The following is a 13837-nucleotide window of genomic DNA, read 5'->3' on the forward strand; positions in this document are numbered from 1 at the left end:
GATTGTTGTGGGTAATGCTCACTGATATGAGTTGGCAATTTGTATTAACTTGAAAGCCCCTTTCAAGTTATCTCCAGTGCTCATTTTTTTTTCTTTTATTTATTATTTTTTAAATGTTTATTTATTTTTGAGAGAGAGAGAGAGCAGGAGCAGGAGCATGAGTGGGGGAAGGGCAGAAAGAGAGGGAGACACAGAATCTGAAGCAGGCTCCAGGCTCTGAGCTGTCAGTACAGAGCCCAACACGGGGCTTGAACTCACAGACTGTGAGATCATGACCTGAGCTGAAGTCAGATGCTTAACTGACTGTGCCACCCAGGTGTCCCTGGTGGGGACCAAAAAAAAAAAAAAAAAAAAAAAGAGAGAAAACAAAGAAAGTAATGAAGACAGCACCCAAAAGCAACACAACAACACAAACTTTTATACATGAATATGTGTCATATATGTATATATATATTTTAATTTTTATGTATTTATTTTGACAGATAAAGCTGGGGAGGGACAGTGAGAGGGAGAGACAGAATCCTAAGCAGGCTCTGTGCTGTCAGTGCAGAGTGTGACATAGGGCTTGAATTCATGAACCCTGAGATCATGACCTGAGCAGAGACCCAGACTTGAACTCACAAACCCTGAGATCATGGACTGAGTGGAGACCAAGAGTTAGATGCTTAACCGACTGAGCCACCCAGGCGCCCCTGTAAATGTGTTATATTAATATTGTCTTTAAGTGTATTTTAAAGATAAAAATTATACAATTAATATAAATAAGTAAGACTCTCTGATTCTCTCTTTCATCATGGCCTCCTTAGTATTCTTAATGGCTACACAGGCTGGAAGGTGGATTCTGCAACTAAACATTGGTCACAAAAGGCTGATATTAAACCCAGGTCTTTCCTCAGCATCATATTTTACAAGTTCTTCCTCCACATAACAGAAACATAAGTACCCTTCCAAGCACCTTTCTCTGGCCTCATGAGAAGTGATAGTAAAAATCACAAGATATCTTCAGGGACAACCAACCATATTGAAAAATGAACTAGAAAACTAACCCATAGTTGCCTCCTTTACCATAGTCACGTGAATGCAAGCATCACTGGAAACTAATAGGCCATTTTCACATTTTCTTTAGTAGGAAGAGCTCTCAGTTTGTAGGAAAGGAGCTTTCCAGGAAAGAATGAAAGAATGAAAAGAACACAGATTATAAGAATTAAATAATTCATACAATTGTAAAGCTATGTTATTGGGCTCAGACAAACCTTTTTCTTTTCTCTTTTTTTTCCCCCCAAGATAACTCCTATGTTCACCACTGGCTTGTACCATCTTCCACAGAAGATGGAAAAATTCACTCCAAGAATGAGGGGTGCCTGGATGGCTTACTTGGTTAAACGTCCGACTTTAGCTCAGGTCATGACCTCACAGTTTGTGGGTTCAAGCCCTGCGTCAGGCTCTGTGCTGACAGCTCAGATTCTGGGTCTCCCTCTCCCTCTGCCCCTTCCCCACTCATACTGTGTGTCTCTCTCTCTCTCAAAAATGAGTAAACATTTTTAAAAATTAAAAAAAGAAAGTTGAATCCAGGCTTTTACGAATTGCTCATGGAGCTGTTCTCTTTGGCAGAAACTTAAGAACCCACATAAAAACCCTTATACATATTTTTTATTATAAAAAATTGAATTTTTAAGCTACTTTTTCATTGTCTACTCCTACAAGATGACTACAATGAAACTGAGTAAAACAATTTTCAAAGGCAGTAATAAACTTGTCACATAAATGGATGATGTAAAAATTCCATTTCATTGGCTTTAAGATTTTCATAACTTTCTTGTCCAGGAAGAAACCAATATTAGCACTGCTGGGAATCAAACTTCTTACTTGAAAGAACAGTAGAAACGGCAGCAAAGACTGTGGAAAGATTGAACATGAAAGGGAAAGATTTAGAGAATCAATCAACAGGAAACTGTCCAACATTCTTTCCCTGAAGAAAAACCAGCATATAAACCTGCTGTCTTTATTATCTAGCTTGGAGCAGCTCTCTCAGTGGGTTGAAACTTTGTTTACTTTTTTATTCCCTCTACCTTTCTACCTGCAGCTAATTCCTGGCAGGATGCCATCAGGGTTTTTAAACCCTTTTAGATCTATGTCAGAAAAGAAAGAGCAGTTGACTGTATTGAAATAGATAGTATTAAAGCTTCCTTCATGTGAAACAAGGTTAAAAACACACAGGGGTGAAGATTAAGCCATTTGGGAGATAAATGTGACAAATTTTCAAGATTCTATAATTTTTAGTCCTTAAGAAAAACTTAATGGTGTCTATATGTTCTAGGTTATGTTAGGCTAAACCTAAATCTTTATAACATCATGGGAAAAACTATAAAATAGTTTCTCATGGTTTTTCAAGTTATCTATAGGACTATTGACATATGTTACAACAATCCTTCAGTTTTCTTTAATATTCAGATAATATCAACAAGGCTGCTTGTGGTCTAAGAAACAGAAATCCGTTGACTTGTGTGAGCCTGCTATTGTTCCTCTATAATAGGATAAAAATATGTACTCACATTGCATTTCAATACCAAAAAAGTCTTGTGTTTTTTTTTAATTTTATTTTATTTTTGTTGTATAACTTAGCTAATGATTCTTTGTGACCACACCTCTGACTTCTCCGAAGTAACGGTAGGATTTGCAATAGACAATTAACTATAGCTGAATTCTTTTCAGTTGGCACATGTGTATCTTTTCAGCTTAATATATTAAAGAGACATTTTTGTCTCTCCATTTTTGCAAGGATTTACTCTAAGTTATACAAGGCTTCCTCTCCCAGTATCAAACTTTAATGCTTAATCTTAATGATTATACATGTTCCCTTTGTTCACAGCTTGAGCAATACCATTGATCTCTAGTCTGGATTTACCACAATATGGCTTTCTTCTTCTAGCAATACTGTATAGTGAAAGGGATAAAAAAAGGCACACTTAATCAATGATGTCTTCTTCTAAATGATATATATGTTCTCCTTTAGGTTCATTCTTGAAGAAGGGCACAAAGAAATTGATTTAAGAGCAGGGCTGGAGCAACTCAAATTTGTTAGCTGAACATATTGTTCAGTGTAGTAAGTTCATTATAACCCTTGTTTCCTCATTATTCACCAAAAGAAAATGAAAATAGAATGCTATTGACTTTCTTCCAATCGGGAAAACAATTCTTACAAATAGTATATATCCGGGGCGTCTGGGTGGCTCAGTTGGTTAAGCATCTGACTTCAGCTCAGGTCATGATCTCGTGGTTTCTGAGTTTGAGTGCTTCATGTGGCTCTCTGCTGTCATCACAGAGCCCCTTTTAATTCCTCTGTCCCCCTCTCTCTGCCCCTACCCTGCTAGTGCTCTCTCAAAAATACATAAATCATTAAAAAAAATAAAATAGATTCAATTATTTTTACTCAACTTTACAGAAGAGCAGGCTCACGTGAGTTCTACCATCTGTTTAGGAAAATTTATTCATCTGGGGAATAAACACAAATAATTTATCCACCAGAACACTTACCCACCTCTAAACCATTTATTAACTTTTGGTTATTTTATTTCCAAAGTAGAAAAGCTCTTATAGCAGAGTCTGGAGGCAAAATATGAATAAGGGTGATAATATATTTCATTTAAATCTTACATCTAGGCTGGCAAAAGCCTGGTTCTATTTGTGCGTGGTGGTCTATTCATTCAAGTATTAGAATTTGCTCACTGAAAAGATATTTTTAACTTGTGGGGAAATATGACCAAATACTTGTTTGAAAAAAGACAATCTGATAATTAAAGAAAAGTGTATGTTTGGTGGTTTTCCATTTGCAGGAAGGTATCAAACTTTAAACAATTATTTTATTGTAAATGTTAGGCATTTTCAACTCCTTCCTTTTTTACTCCTTTCTGCATTTTAGCGCAAAACAAACCCCCAATTAAAAATCCATCTAGGCATGGGACACCTGGGTGACTCAATCCATTAAGTGGCCACCTCTTGATTTAAGCTCAGGTCATAATCTCATGGTTTGTGAGTTCAAGGCCTGCATCAGGCTCTGTCCTGTCAGCCTGGAGCCTGCTTGGGATTCTCTCTCTCCCTCTCTCTCTGCCCCCCATCCACCTCTCTCAAAATAAATGAATTAACTTAAAAAAAAATCAGTCTAAGTAAGTCTGCAAGTCTGTGCTTGAGATTCACAAGTCAAAATAAGATTTTTTATTTAAACTTCCATATACCTTCAAACACGGACACGCTCTAGTGTTAACTTAGATACAACTTTTCAGGAAGCTATCAATTTCATAAGGTAAGCTGTTTCACTCAATATTTCAGTACACACTTAGTTTTCTAGTATGCCTGGAGACCAAAAACTAGATATCATAAAATTGATTGGAGTGGAACTGATGTCACCAAAATGGAGACACAGGAGACCCCAGCCTCCTGTCCTGCCACAGAGATCAACAGCTCTCCATGAACAAAAACCGCTGTGGGAGAGATCTGGGGTCTGAGACAACCAGGAACACAGAAAGCGGGGCTACTGGTCGCAGCCACAGCACGTGCAGTCATCGTTCATTGTGATCAGCTGTGCGGGCAAACCCAGCAGATGTCACCACTGATGACAACGGCAGCCGTCAGAGCTGTCACAGACCCACTGTGGTTTTCACTGGTCTTGCCCCGCAGGGCTTTGCATTTGCCGATGCAAACGCCCTTCTTCTTCCCTCCCTCCCATCCGACTGGAGTCTGGGAACTGCATCCACAGCCAGCGCAGGCCTCTGTGTCTGCTCAAGTGCAAGATGCCTTCACATCTGGCCCCCAGATGGGCGTGCACTCAGGGATAGCCTTTCCAGCTGTGCACTTTCATACCAGCAGTCCGACATCTGTCACTTGCCTCCACTGCAGTGTGCACACCTGAGGGGAAAGTATATGACCACGGGAGAGCACACAGACAGCCGAGGCCTTTAAAGCTGACTGTCATTGGCCTGTCCCACTGAGGTCACCATTAGCTACCCCCTGCCGCCATGCATTGGCACATCCCTGTCCTGATTCTTATCACCAGACTCCAAAGCAGTCTGCACTCCGGGAGCGGGGTCAGGAACCACAGCCACAGGGGAACACGCTGAAAGTCAGTGTCTCTTCAGTCGTCTATGAGCTCTTACTGGACCCTGCCACTGGCTGCCAGCCCTGGCCGCCACCATTTTGCATGTGTCTACAACCAACTGGCCCCTCACCCCATGCAGACACCTGCAACTGGCCCCCACAGATGAGTGTGTGCACACCGCCAGATCTGGCGACACCACTGCCTGTCTTGGTCCCTAGCTGCTGGACCTGGATTCATTGCTGTGTACCCCAACAGCCCTGGTCTGTGCAGACTCTGTGGTCCCACCATGGTACTCTCCAAGAATCATGCTTTGATTCCGTGGACCGCAGCGGCCTGAGCCAAAGAGACCTCATGCCCCACTGGACCCAGTGCTGCCACATAGGCTCACACCTGGTGTCCTCCACCACCGGACTTAAAGTCACAGCATCCTCCCAGTGTGTCTTTACCCACAGGTGAAAGTCTCCCTTTACTGAAGGTAGCCCAAAAACTCTGGAAGAGGTGACTGCTTCTTCAAGTGGGCTGACACCTATACAAGTTTACAATGATCGTGCAGAAATCAGGGAAACGTGACTCCACCAAAAGGATAGTAATCCTGCAGTGACTGAACCCAAAGAAATGTAGATCCAGGAATTGACAAAGAATTTAAACTAATTGCTCTACCAATGCTCAGAGAACTAGGAGAGCACAGATAAGCAATTTAACAATAACAGAGAAAGAATACAAGAAAATGTGAAGACAGACTGAAAATATAAAAGAGAACCAAACAGAGCTATTGGAGCTACAGAAAACAGTGACTGAACTGAAGAATTCAACAGAAAGTCTCAACAACAGACTTGACCAAGTAGAAGAGAGAATTAATGATTTATAAAACAGATCAGTTTTTATTATCCAATCTGAGAAGCAAAAAGAAAAAGAAATGAAAAGAATTAGAGGGGTGCCTGGGTGGCTTGGTCAGTTAAGCATCTGACTTTGGCTCAGGTCATGATCTCTGGGTTCATGTGTTGGCAGGTTTGAGCCCTACATCGGGATCTATGCTGTCAGCACTAAGCCCGCTTCGCATCCTCTGTCTCCCTCTCTCTCTCCCCCTCCCCTGCATGCACATGCCTCTTTCTCTTAAAAATAAATAAAAATTTAAAGAAAAAAGAATTAGAGAAAGCCTACTAGACTTATGGAATATCATTGAGAGAAATACCGTATTCATCACTGAAGTCCTAGAAGGAGAAGAGATGAGTATAAGTAGAAGGTTCATTTTAAGAAATAATGGCTTGGAAATCAAAGTTCATGAAATTAGTAAGTCACCCCAAAATTTCAGTCCAAAACAATCTTCTCTAAAATAGATTATAACAAAACCATCTAAATACAAAGATAAAGAATTTTAAAAGCAAGAAGAGAAAACTATCTGATAGCATCTCCCATATGGTTATTAGCAGATTTCTCAGCAGACACTTTGCAGGCCAGGAGTGAATGGGGTGATATAAACAAGGTGCAGAAAGAAAGAAACTGCCAACCAAAAATGCTTACCCAACAAAGTTGCCCTTCAGAAATAAAGGAGAAGTAAAGACTTACCATAATAAACAGAGGCTGAGGAAATTCATCACCACTAGATCTGCCTTATAAGAAAAGCTGAAATGACTTCTTCAGGCAGAACTGAAAAATAAAATAAACATTTAAAAAATTATAAAAAAATAAATAAACAATGGATAGATCCTAAAGACAGAAAACCAACAGAAAATGTTGGATTTGAACCATACTTCATAGAGCAAATGGACCTAACAGATATATACAGAACAGTCCATCCAATAAAACAGGGTGCACATTTTGTAAAGTACATGTGGAACTTTCCCCAGAATAGATCATATTCTGATGAAACAACACAAAATCATACTTAACAAAACAAGTCTTAGCAAATTTAACAAGATGGGAATAATTCGAAGTATTTTTTTTTTCCTACCGCAATAGTGTGAAACTTGAAATAACAGGAGGAAAGCTTGAAAATTCACAAATGTGTGGGAATTAAACACCATATTTCTGGAAAATCAAGTGGTTCAAAGAAGAAATCAAAAGCAAAATAAAAAAAAATACCTTGAAACAAATGAAAATGCAAGCATGCCATATCAAAACTTAAAGGAGGCAGCAAAAGTGGTCCTAAGAAAGAAGTTTACAGTAATAAACATTTACATTAAGAAAAAGAAAGATCTTGGGGTGCCTGGGTGGCTCAGTCAGTTAAGCGTCCAACCCCTGGCTTTAGCTCAGGTCATGATCTTGCGGTTGGTGAGTTCGAGCCCCAAATCTGGCTCGGTGTTGACAGCTCAGAGCCTGGAGCCTGCTTCAGATTCTGTGTGTCTCCCTCTCTCTACCCATCCCCCACTCATGCACCTACTCTCTTTCTGGCAAAAATAAAAATTGCATTAAGAAAGAAAAAAAAATAAGAAAGATCTCAAATAAACAATTAAAATTTACACCTCCAGGAATTAGAACAAGAAGAAACAAAGACCAAAGTTAGAAGAAATAAAGAGATGAGTAAAATAAGAAGAAAAACAAATGAAATAGAGACCATAAAAACAATTGAAAAGATTAACAAAACTAAGAGCTGTTTATTTTTTGAAGATGGTATGACCTTATATGCAAAAATCTGAAAAAAATTCATTATAAAAATGTTAGAACTAATTAATGAATTCGCTAAAGTTGTATGAAACAAAATCAACAAACAGAAATAAGTTTCTACACTTACAGTAAAACGTGAAAATTAAAGAAAGAAAACAATATTTACAATAGCATCAAACAATACTTAGAAATACAATTAACCAAGGAAGTGAAAGATTTATACATTGCACATTATAAGACTTTGGTGAAAGAATTTGAAGAAGACAGAAGCAAATGGAGAGATATCCCATGTTCTTGTTTGGAAGAATTATAATTAATACAATGTCAATAGCATCCAAAGCCATCTGTAGATTCAATGAAATTTCTATAAAAATTCCCATGACATTTTTCAAAGAAATATCTCTCTCTCTGTGCTGACAGCTCAGAGCCTGGAGCCTGCTTCGGATTCTGTGTCTCCCTCTCTCTGCCCTTCCCCACTCGAGCTCGTGCTCTCTCAAAAATAAATAAACATTAAAAAAAAAAAAAAAGTGAAAATAATAGAATATGCCCAAAATCTTAAAAACAATATCAAGTGAAAGAAAAACAAGTCTCAGAAGACTATATTATATTATATTAATTATATTATATTAATTATGTTAGATTAGATTAGATTAATTATACCATTTCTATAAAGCTTACAAACAAGGAAAAATAAACACTTTATTTATTGAGCCAATGAGCATATGTGATTGAGATGAAACTCTTTTCCAAAAAGAAATAAAAAGAAAGAAGAAATAATTAAAATAATCAGATTAGTTACTTCTGAAATGCAACCACAGAGAAGGATCAATGAGGGACACACAAGGAGTCTGAATGGTTTCTAGTAACATTCTGGTTCTTAAACTAAGTAGTTCATTTTATTATTAAGTCTAGTATACTTTATATCTATGGCATATTTCAAATAATACCTATAAAAAACTTAGAAAAACTTGGGCCCAAAATAGGATTTATAATTAATTATTTTTTCTTACTATGACAACAAAAACACAAGCAACAAAAACAAAAACAAGTGGGACTATATCACACTACTAGCTTCTGCACAGCAAAAGAAACAATCAACAAAATGAAAAGGTAAACTACAGAAAAAAAATTTGCGAATCATGTATCTGAGAAGGCGTTAATATCCAAAATACATAAAGAAATCATACAACTCGATGCGAACAAACAAATCAATAAAAAAATAAGCAGTGGAACTAAATATACGTTTTTCCAAAGAAGACATACAAATGGTCAACAGATACATGAAAAGATACTTGCCATCACCAATCACCAGGAAAATGCAAATGAAAACTACAATTAGATATCACCTCACACCTGTTAGATTGGCTGTCATCAAAAAAACAAGAAGATGAATGTTGGTGAGGACATGGAGAAAAGGGGACCCTTGTGCACTGTTGGTAGGAATGTAAATTGGTTACAACCACTATGGAAAACAGTAGTGAGGTTCCTCAAAAAATTAAAAATAGAACTTCCATCTGATCCTGCATTTCTGCTTTTTGGTATATATTCAAAGGAAATGAAAATAAAATCTTGAAGAGATATTTATGTCCAATGTTCATTGCAGTATGACCCAAATAGCCAGGATATAGAAACCAGTTAAATGTCTGTCAACAAATGAATGGATAAATAAGATATGGGGTATATATATGATGGAATAAAGTTCAGCAATAAGAATTAAATCTTGCCATTTGCAGCAACATGGATGAAACGAGAGTATTATGTGAGATGAAATAAGACAGTGAGAGACAAATACTGTATGATATCACATATGTATGGAATCTAAAAAAGCTGACCTCATAGAAACAAAGTAGAATTGTGGTTACCAGAGGCTGAGTACTGGAGGAAATTGTGGGATGTTGTTCAAAGAGTGCAGACTTCCAGGAGTGACTGATTGGTTCCGTTGGTTAAGCTCGGCTAAGCGTCCAACTCTTGATTTCTGCTCAGGCCATGATCTCTCCGTTTGTGGGACTGAGCCCTGCAGCAGGTTTGGTGCTGACGTCACAGAACCTGCTTGGAACCCTCTCCCTCTGCCCTTCCCTCGCTTGCAAGCATTGTCTCTCTCTCTCAAAAACAAATAAACTTTGGGGCGCCTGGGTGGCGCAGTCGGTTAAGCGTCCGACTTCAGCCAGGTCACGATCTCGCGGTCTGTGAGTTCGAGCCCCGAGTCAGGCTCTGGGCTGATGGCTCGGAGCCTGGAGCCTGTTTCCGATTCTATGTCTCCCTCTCTCTCTGCCCCTCCCCCGTTCATGCTCTGTCTCTCTCTGTCCCAAAAATAAATAAAAAACGTTGAAAAAAAAAATTTAAAAAAAAAAACAAAAAAAACAAAAAAAAACAAATAAACTTTAAAAAGAAGGATACAAACTTTCAGATATAAGATGAATAAGTTCTGAGGATCTAATGTATAACGTGATGTTTATAGTTAATAAAACTGTGATAGGTACTTGAAAGTTGCTAAGAGGTTACATTTTAATATTTCACTACAAAAAATGATAAGCGATGTGATAGAAGTGTTGGCTAACACTATGGTGGTGATCAATTTGCAATATATGTGTATTCAATCAACACATTTACACCTTAAACTTACACAATGTTATATGTCAATTATATTTCACAAAAGCTGGAGGAATTAATTACCAAAGTTTTAGAAAGTAAAATAGACTGCTTATTCCACTACCGTAGACAATCAGTAATTATTTTATTTTCTTCTAGTCTATTTTTTCCCTATGTTTGTTATAAACATAATCCTACTTAGATCAGTTTCCTGCTTCATAGCTTCATGGAATGTTTAAAAAATCACACCCCTGTATCTTAATGGGCACATAATTTCCATTTGGGTTGATGAAAAGACTTGGGAAATAAAGAGTAGTGATGGTTCCATAACATTGTGAATGTAATTAATAACACTGCATTGTACACTGAAAGAGATAAAAATGGCAAATTTAATGTTATATATAATTTACAACACGAAAAAGTATGTAAAAATCAGTCAGACATTTCTCAATTTACAAATAAATCAATTTTTATGAATCGATGTTAGAGACATTATAACTCTAATATGCATAGACAGCAAGATCCAGATTGTGGTAAGAAATTGATTACATTGAGAAAATAGCATGATGATTATGTCTTCTCATACATGAATTCAGTATGAGTTTCTTTGCAAATTTCTCCTTCCTATGAATAGGTCTTGTAGCTGGGTGATTTGAGACGGGCTAAGTTATGTCTCCTAAAGGCATCAAGGTTTAATGCTACCTCTCACTTTCCTCAGAAGTGTTTCAGCGATATGCATGGTTCACTCAGCTTAATGATCTGGGACAATGGGAATGTGCACATCTTGCTTTGTGGCATTCTGCAAGTAAAACATTCATGAGTATTTTGACATTCATAACTAAAATGAGGCGGGTACCACTGTTTTTCTTCTTATAGAAAACTACTAAGCATAAACGGGATAAATTAAGACATATATTTTAATATACCGTACATCTGTCCTGGATCTACTTCAAAAGGTGAAAGCTGAACAGAATAATTTCCTAGCAGTATATCTTAATCAAGATTCATTGATTTGTTTTCTGCTTTAAAACATTTTAAATGGCTCACTTTCAACATACCAATGAATCTGATATTGCCAGTCACAATTATGCTATGAAAGAAATATAGATTAGGAAACAATCACAGAATTGCTTTTCATTATTCTTCACAAAAAATCTTAACATCAGTCAGAAATAGCTTTGAGGTTAAAAAAGTAAGGCATGTGATAATGCAATACCAGGGTTTATGTTTGTTATTTAAAAATAAAACTGGAACTAATGGAAATGTAAGATCTGGAATAGAACAATTCTGGATCACAGAATTGTAGGATGTTGAATGATTCTGAGGCACAATTTCTCTGTTTTTTTAACTAATATTGTTCAAATCACATTTAATTTTTCCAAGATGAGGAGATATATAGGCATGACTACAATAACTTCAGAAAAATCATGTATGCTTTACAAATTCCTTTACTTTTATAACAAATATAATTTAATCCACTACCACAAAAAAAAAACACCTTATTTTAAATTATTTGAAAGCATAGAATAAGAGTTTTCTTCTTTTCTGTTTGGGAGAACATGTCAGCAATAACATAAATGAACACAATTGATTTAATATGTTTAAAACACAAACGTATTCTATTAGCATGAACTTCTACTAAGCTGTTATCTTTAATTACTTATCAGTATCTCTGTTCCTGCTTTTAATATTGAGTACTACGCAAACGATACCAAAAAAATCTTTTATATATTAGCTATTTGATATATCCATTAAAGACTACAATGCTCTATGTCACATGGTATATTTAATTTGTTGTTTAAAATTCCAAGTTCTTGGGGCGCCTGGGTGACTCAGTCGGTTAAGCGGCCGACTTCAGCTCAGGTCATGATCTCGCGGTCCGTGAGTTCGAGCCCCGTGTCGGGCTCTGTGCTGACAGCTCAGAGCCTGGAGCCTATTTCAGATTCTGTGTCTCCCTCTCTCTGACCCTCCCCCGTTCATGCTCTGTCTCTGTCTGTCTCAAAAATAAATAAACGTTAAAAAAAATTAAAAAAAAATAAAATTCCAAGTTCAGCAATCAGTAAACCACTTACCATCTAAATAAATGATCTTGGGAAGGTTTAGTGAGCCTCTTTACCTCAGTTTAAGCCATTTGTAATATAGGACAATAAAAGGACACACCCCTTTTATTATGCTATGATTTTTAAAATCGTGTGTGTGTGTGTGCATTTAACAGCAAATATTTCAAATTATGATATGACACTTGATGGTTATTATTAATTACTGTAAACAGAAAAACAAACAAACAGTAATACTAACAGAAACTGTACTCTCTCAAATAAAGTATAATAACTGGGAAATATGCAAAAGCTAAAAATTAATTCAGGTCCTTATAACTTGCATTTTCAGTCACAAGTCTCTGCTTTGGTAAAATAACAAGTACTAGGAGATACAGTATTTCACAAAAGACTTTTCAAGAAAGTATTTCTATAAGGACCTCAAGAAATGAAACCAATGCTGCTCTTCATTATAATGTGAAATGTTAACTTTGTTGTAGAAGAGAGATCTTGAAAATTATGGAACAATTAGGAAAACATTTATTTTCTTCTTCAGTGATTTAGATTGTATATGTGTGGCAAATTAATGCTTGTCTTGAGAGATAAATGTGTGTGAACATTTCAACAGTTGTCCCCTGGGGCATTCTAGAAAAATAAATTGACCTCATGTGTGTGTAAATTAATATAATCTTTTAGAGTACAAATATTTTGGCCCCATAATGCTACCTCTAGGTGATATACAAGGATATTAATTCCCTCAATGTTTCTAGTAAAAATTTTTAAATAATTATATCAGCAAATAATTTTACATAAATTATTATACACCCATACTATGAAATATCTTCCTGCCATTATAAACAAGGAAGTGGAATTATGCATCTCTACACCTTGCAAATTTCTATGTAAAGAGATTTGTAAGCTTAATATTAGGAGCCAAAAGCAAATTTGAAAGTGAAATAGTATTATCCCTGTTGTAGACAAACTCACATACACAGACATTCCAAAACTCTAAAAGCTATTGCAGGGGCACATGGTTGGCTCAGTCAGTTGAGCATCTGACTCTTGATTTCAGCTCATGCCATGATCCCAGAGTTGTGGGATCAAGCCCCTATGTCGGGTTCCCCACTGAGCATGGAGCCTGCTTCTGATTTTCTCTCTCTCTCTCTCTCTGTCTTTGTCTCTCCTCCTCTCTGCATGTCTTCCCCACTTGTACTCCCTCATTCTCTCTAAAGAAATAAATAAGTAAATACATAAATAATAAACAAAGGATAAAAGGTATTGCAATAATATGTGTATATATCTGAAGATATGGAGAAAGTATTTAGAAGGTTATAGATGTTACTGATGACAGCTCTTACCTCTGGGGAGAGAACTAAGGATAGTTTAATACAGAAGGATTAATACAGAATTTAATTTTATCAGTACATTTGAAAGTAATAATAGAATAAATCTACTACAACTGGCTAGAGAAAGTTCTAGTCAAAAATTCTCCCTAAGATTTATTTATAGAAAAGGA

The 13837-nt window shown here is 36.7% G+C and overlaps 1 long non-coding RNA gene across 1 annotated transcript; it reads right to left on the reverse strand.

Moving 5' to 3' along the window:
• Positions 1-1654: 1654 nt before the first annotated feature.
• On the reverse strand, positions 1655-9703 carry LOC122231868. The gene is made up of 3 exons (XR_006209141.1): positions 9529-9703; positions 6659-6739; positions 1655-1896 (listed from the first exon to the last, which is right to left on the reverse strand). It is a non-coding gene; the product is annotated as an uncharacterized LOC122231868 (long non-coding RNA).
• Between the last annotated feature and the right edge of the window lie 4134 nt (positions 9704-13837).

Source organism: Panthera tigris, chromosome A1 (assembly GCF_018350195.1).
Source record: "Panthera tigris isolate Pti1 chromosome A1, P.tigris_Pti1_mat1.1, whole genome shotgun sequence".
Classification (NCBI taxonomy): Eukaryota; Metazoa; Chordata; class Mammalia; order Carnivora; family Felidae; genus Panthera; species Panthera tigris.